This window comes from Eubalaena glacialis, chromosome 8 (genome assembly GCF_028564815.1).
Source record: "Eubalaena glacialis isolate mEubGla1 chromosome 8, mEubGla1.1.hap2.+ XY, whole genome shotgun sequence".
Lineage (NCBI taxonomy): Eukaryota > Metazoa > Chordata > Mammalia > Artiodactyla > Balaenidae > Eubalaena > Eubalaena glacialis.
Genome location: NC_083723.1, coordinates 96,441,073 through 96,447,949, shown reverse-complemented (window position 1 = coordinate 96,447,949; position 6,877 = coordinate 96,441,073).

Sequence of the window (6,877 nt, the reverse complement as noted above, 5' to 3'; positions counted from 1 at the left end):
CAATTTCATATTTTGAAAAACAATTGTTTTTATGATTTAAACTCCTGAAACTAAAATTTAACCATCTTCCTGGCTGCTGGAAATACACGAATGTTGGTGACTTTCAGCTGTTGAGAGGATGCATTTCTGAATCAGCAGGGAATTGGATTTTTACATTTATTAAAAGGCACATTGGGTTTAAACATGAGGTTTTTTATGATGGAAAACTCAGAGTAGATACTTCACTGTGCAGAGAAAAGGAAAACCATGACATGATTGGAAGATCTGAGGGCAAGAGGGTCAAAAGGTAAGTATTCAGAGCAGTTGGTAAGGGAATAACAGGAGACTGAAAATACCTCTAGGAAGTCCTTAGCAATGTAAAGGTGGAGGGCACAGGACATACCTGAGTTGTGTGGGATGAGAGCTCACTTTATTTCATTTGGATGTTAACAGAAGGCTGATAAAGTTGTGATCACTAGGAGTGAATATATGCTTGAAGCATAACCTGTAACCTCTTGTATGGCTAAAATCACAAGCCCATCTGGGCCTTGGTTTCGTCTACAAAGTGAGTAGGTGGATGACAGCCAAGGTCTCTTCCATTAAATGATTCTGTCATTTTCTGAGTCTACTCCCCTTCCCCCAACACACAAAATCAAACAGCCAACAGTCAACAAACAAACATTCATCAAGCCCACATAATGATCCAAACATTGTTGGCCAAAGTCCTACAGGTGTTGCAAAACAGGATGTAGACTTTCCTGTCTGCAGGGAACTTATGATCCATTTGGGAAGACAAGGTAAAATTGTAAATAATGCAAAAAGTACATAATTTTCTATTAGAATGGGGTAAGCAAAATACAGCTTGCAGGACAACTCTGGCCCAACAGCTATAGCTGCTCTCACATTGCATACGGCAGAGATGAGTTGTTGCCACAGTGTATGGCCCACGAGCCTAAAATATTTACTGCTTGGCAAAAAGTTTGCCAACACTTATATTAGAATAATCAAATAATGTCACAAGGCAAAATGGGAGAGATTCCAAGTGGTAACAGAGAGGACAGAGCTATTGGAGTTAAGGCCCAGCCTGCGAAAGCTTCAAGGGGTCCCAGCAATCAGAGAGCAGAGAGCAAGGAACCTCCATTTTCTGTAGAAAAAAGGACATGGGGAGCAGGGATCTTTATAATTAGTAAGACAATGATGAATGTAACCACGTATTATATTTATTGCATACTTTTCTAGTCGTTTTTACTATGCTGGCCCTCAAAATAATTTATTTGGAAAAATCTAAGCCTTTTAAATATCCTTCACAATGTTGCTCCAAAATCAACATTGATTAAAAATTCACCACCCCTCTCCTGAGAAGCAGGAAGTGTTGCTGCATTGATACTTCTAATAAATGAAAATTTATGATTCACTCTAAAGATAATTAGAGGAATATACAAATGAATTTCAAGGGATATTAACATAGGAAAATCTGGAGTTTGAAATAATATCAGTATTTATTGTATTTTGATTGAGATATTTCTATTACTATCTGTCCTTAATTCATAGATGTATTTTATTAACCACCATAATTTTGACAAATGAAAATACATGAAGCTAAATGGTAACTACAGCAGATTCTGGGCCTAATTATTTTCCACCGTGTCAAACTTTGCTATCATGGTAAACAGTTTATTTTGATGCCTTTAAATATTTCTCAGTGCCTCTGAGCCCTTTAGATGCTATGGGGACACACACTGAAGCCCACTCACCCAGAGCTGCCCAACCCAGAAAATGTTCCATGTTCCAGAATTTTCCTTGCTCTTCTTTCCTGCCCCAATCCAAATTTGTTTTCCTGAATTTACTTGGTATCTTGTATCTTGGGAGCCTTGCTAGCTACTTGAAGAGAATTAGATGAAATTGGTTAATACAGCTTTTAGTAAAAATCTATTATTATGAGTGTTATGAATCAGCCCTAGGATGTGGAAGAATTCATTCACTCCTGAAACTTCCCATGCTTGGTACTATGCTAGGCCCAGGGGACACAAAGATGGATGTTAGCTTGGGAGTAGCTCCCTGTCTTCAGCAGTGTGCTCCAAAAGGTGGTCCCTGAGTGATCTCCACATGCATCTCCTGGTCTGCTGATTAAAATATGCAGCTGTTTAGCCTCCAAAAGGGGCTTATTTGGTGAGAATACCTGGGGAGGACACGCGGAATGCACATTTTTACCATTTACCATGCTTCTATTTTTCTGTATTTTTAGGCTAAGGGGAGATGATTCCTGGATTCAGGGCACTCATCAATCAGAACACTGGCAAACATGGCCAGATCTGACTTGCAGATGTGTTTTTAAAATTGGGAAATTTCACATAAACACTTGATTTCTTCCTTCTCTTGAAAAATTAGAAGCTCTGACATCACTAGGTTTGTGTTTCTTGACTGAATTCAAGGAATTTTTCCCCCGTTATAGGTGGACAGAGCCTCTGTGTTCCTGTTGGTTCAAATCCCTATCATTCTCTCCTGTGTTACACACCTGGCCATCCTTATTCAGATATCCTCCATCCCTGGCCCTTGTAATCATTTGATTGAATGACCTCTGACCTATTGATAGATTCAAGTGGATAATTACAAATTAAAAATTTTTTTTTAAAATTCTGTTAATGTTATCCCTGCTTATCTGTGTCTCAGGTAAGACTGGGACTTAATTCTATGCACAAACTTTGAAAGGCCTTAGGAAGTGGGAGTTCTAGGTTCTAGAGCAGAGAATGGTCAAAATATTTGGGGCAGGTGGTCACTTTCAGTCATCTGGCCAGTACGGATTTGGTTTAGGCTGTTGAACACAGGTAGCAGGTAATAGAATTGAGATCACCTTATTTCTTTCTAAATCTAGCATTCCTATAGCAATTGTCACCATGGTATCTTGATGTGTTCTGACAGGGGAAATTTCACTTATTAAAAAATGTGGTAATGAGGGAGAGAGAAACTCCTTTCATGCTTTAACCTTGGAGGCATTTCCTCAATGAAGAGCTCAGAAATATGAGCGTACATAGGATGGAAGTTCCACCATGATCTGACCCAGCCAAGGGCTGGTGATGTTTTTTTGTTTTTTAAAATATTTATTTATTTATTTATTTGGCTGCACCGGGTCTTTGTTTCGGCATGCAGGATCTTTAGTTGTGGCATGCGAACTCTTAGTGGCAGCATGTGGGATCTAGTTCCCTGACCAGGGATCGAACCCGGGCCCCCTGCATTGGGAGTGTGGGGTCTTAGCCACTGGACCACCAGGGAAGTCCCCTGGTGGTATTTCTTAATGATGAGGCTGCATGTTCAGCTGAAAGAATCCTTGAACCTGAGGGCTGGCAGCTAACTCAAGGTTGTAATACTCCTTGCGTGCCTCTTTTCAGCATTTGAGGCACTTGTGCGTGTTAATCTCATCTAATCCTTACAACCACCCCGTGAAGTAAGTGATGAAATGCTCATTCCCATTTTATAGCGTCAAAAAGAGATTCATTGAAGATTAGTCACCTGCTTCAGGTCAAACAGCTCTTCTAATAACAACTCCCCTGAATTTTACAACCAGTGTTTTACAATCTTATTCAGCGTTCACAGCTTCTGTGGAGCATGGGGCTTCCATTTACACAGACCATCGATGAGTGGAGCTCCTGGTTGTATGGTGTGGGCAGTTCTGAGTCCTGGCACATTGATGGGAAAAGTTTGCATGCGGGTTGCACTGCAGGCATAAATAAGACGTGTGATAAGCTTTGTGCAGTTCTTAGTGGGCTAGCCAGCCTCATGAAAGCATATTCAAAATAAAGTGAATGAGATGATACAGAAATGACCTTGAATCTGATATCATTTTCAGTACCAAAAAAAAAAAGAAAAAGAAAAGAAAGAAGGAAAATAAGCAAACCTTAGTACTGTGCCTATTGTTAGGGACGAATTGCTTGTGACAAACTTCAGGATTGCAGGTAACAAGCAACACTTGAACTGAGAAGCACTGATGCACCCCACACTGCCTCAAGTCTGTCCATATCTCCTTACTCTAGAGATGTGAGCTTACCCTAGAGGTGAGCTGGTTGATGTAAAAGTCACTTGTGGGAGAGCAGGGGAAGAATGAGTCCATTCAGAACAGACGCTAGATTAATTTGCTTAGGCTGCCATAACAAAAGACCGCAGGCTAGGTGGCTTAAACAGAAATTTATTTTCTCACAATTTTGGAGGTTAGAATTCCAAGATCAAGGTGTCAGCAGGGTTGGTTTCTTCTGAAGCCTTTCCCCTTAGTTTGTAGATGGCCTCTCTCCTTGGTTTATGGATTGGTTTCTTCGGAGGCCTCTTCACTCTTCCCTCTGTGTCTGTAGCCTAATCTCTTCTTATAAGGACGCCAGTCATATTAGATTAGGGCCCACTCTACTGACTTCATTTTACCTTAATTAGCTCTGTAAAGACTATTTCTAAATATAGCCACATTCTAAGGTACTAGGGGTTAGGACTTCAACAAATGAATTTTGAGGAGGACATAATTCAGCCCATAACAGATGCTTATATTGACCTTTTTCAGAGGATTTATGAATTGTTAGCATGCTTTTTGATGGTGGATAGCAAGGTACTCACATCACCAGGTCTTAGAGATGTTTTTAAGTCCAGGTTTCCTCTACCACCTTTTTTACTGAAATAAATAAAATGCATAAAATCTTATTGGGATCACACAAACGAATACAATGTTTTGCCTTAAGGATCATGAAGTTAAAACTCTATCGAAAGCTAATGGGAAGCAACCGCATAGCACAGGGAAATCAGCTCGGTGCTCTGTGACCACCTAGAGGGGTGGGATAGGGAGGGTGGGAGGGAGATGCAAGAGGGAGGGGATATGGTGATATATGTATATGTATAACTGATTCACTTTGTTATAAAGCAGAAACTAACACACCATTGTAAAGCAATTATACTCCAATAAAGATGTTAAAAAAAAAAAAACTCTATCGAAGACAAACAAGAAAGGAAGTAAAGTAAAATAAAACAGGTGGAGATTCTAGACAGCTGGTGAGCACATTCCTCAGGCTCAAAGGTACTCAGTGTGAGCCCAGTGATTTCATATCTTCTGAGTCTTTGAGAGGTTGGAAAACTGCATTTTTATATAAAGTTCCCCAATTTTTAAATGTTGGCAATGTATTCCTTTTTCAAAAAAGAGAACATTGTATGAGTCAAACAAAACATGTCTGCTTACTGGATTTAACCCATTGCATTGGGTTAGGCTGGTTTGGATCTAATGGCCTATACTAGATCAGAGTTTTTGACCCCAGCTCTACATGAACCCTAGGGATATTTTTGAACCATTACTATGTAGTATTTAATTAAAACATTTCCTCATTGGACAAAAGAGTCCATGCTTTAAGAGGGAGGAGATACGGGGACATATGTATATGCATAGCTGATTCACCTTGTTATAAAGCAGAAACTAACACACCATTGTAAAGCAATTATATTCCAATAAAGATGTTAAAAAAAAAAATTCAAGGACCAAATTAAAAAAAAAAAAGAGTCCATGCTTTAAATCTAGCAATAATCAATTTGGCCAGAACTGACGTATAGGACCCATCACACATTTCTCTAATTATGACTTTTGCAAGCACTTATGGAGAGTTTTTACTATTTAATCTAAAATCTTAGAATACTTGGTTTAAAATTTTAAAAATTATACAAATAGCCTTGTTAGGACTATTGTATAGTTACAGAATCATTTTATTAAATTCAATAAATTATTTCTTTCTGAAATTCCATGTATATTAGGCTGACTATTCATTGTGTAATATGTATATGCAGAGCATGAAAATAGTAATGACTTACTAGGAGTTTTCTGGGGGCCAGACACTGTTCTAAGTACTTTAAAAGAATTAATCCATTTAATCCTCTCAACAACCCTGTAGAGGTGAGATCCATTATGACTGCCACTTAACTGATGGATAACTGAGGGAAGCCCTTGCCCAAGGTCACAGAAAGAGTTTCTTAATCATGTAACCCTGCACTTAACTACTACTCTAGGGTATGTGACCTGAGTTGTTTTGTTTTGTTTTCGGGGGGTGGGGGCATTTGGGAGTCTTTAACTTCTCTCCTTCTCAGAATACCCTATTCGGCCTATCATACCTAAATTTCAATCTTCCCCACCCCTCCCCCCAAAAGATCTCATTAAATGTCTCAAACTGGGCAGAAATTTCATTTTAAGAAGTATGCCTAATGGGTACAAAGTGAGCTTCTTAAACCATAGTGTTTGTGGATAGAATCCCATAGGATGAACATAAAAATTAAAATTTAAAAATTGTGTTTTCATGTTCACCAGCCTCTCACCAACAGTATTTACTTCAATTATGAATTTAGGCAAAAGACCACAATAGGCCTGGCAGTACCTGTGACTTTGTCACAATAGAAATTAGAGATAATTTAAAATCTCAATACATAAAACTGTTATAGAATTTTCAAAATATTATTTACATTCATGGAAACTTCAAAATTACATTAATTATGGGCCTACCACTGTATCATCTTATTTACTATGGAAGAAAGAAGCACGTCTATTTCTGCATTACAAATTCGTTTTGTAGATGCAGAATTTTTATCACTGGACTTGAACATAACTGGTTTTCTTTATGATCCTATTTTGTTGCTGTTGTTGTTTTTTGGCCTATGTTTTGTTTTATGCGTTAAAAATTTTTTTTCTGAGAAGGAATCAGTAAGTTTCACTGCAATGCCAAAGGGACCAATCACGTGAAAGAGTAAGAAAGTAACATTTACTTCATCCATTTATTCATCTGTCTCTCCATCTATCCACCCATTAGTTCCTTTGAATTAATTTGATTAAATATGACTGACCGCTCATCATGCGTTGGACTCAGTGTTAGGTATTGCAGACTTGGAGTAATGT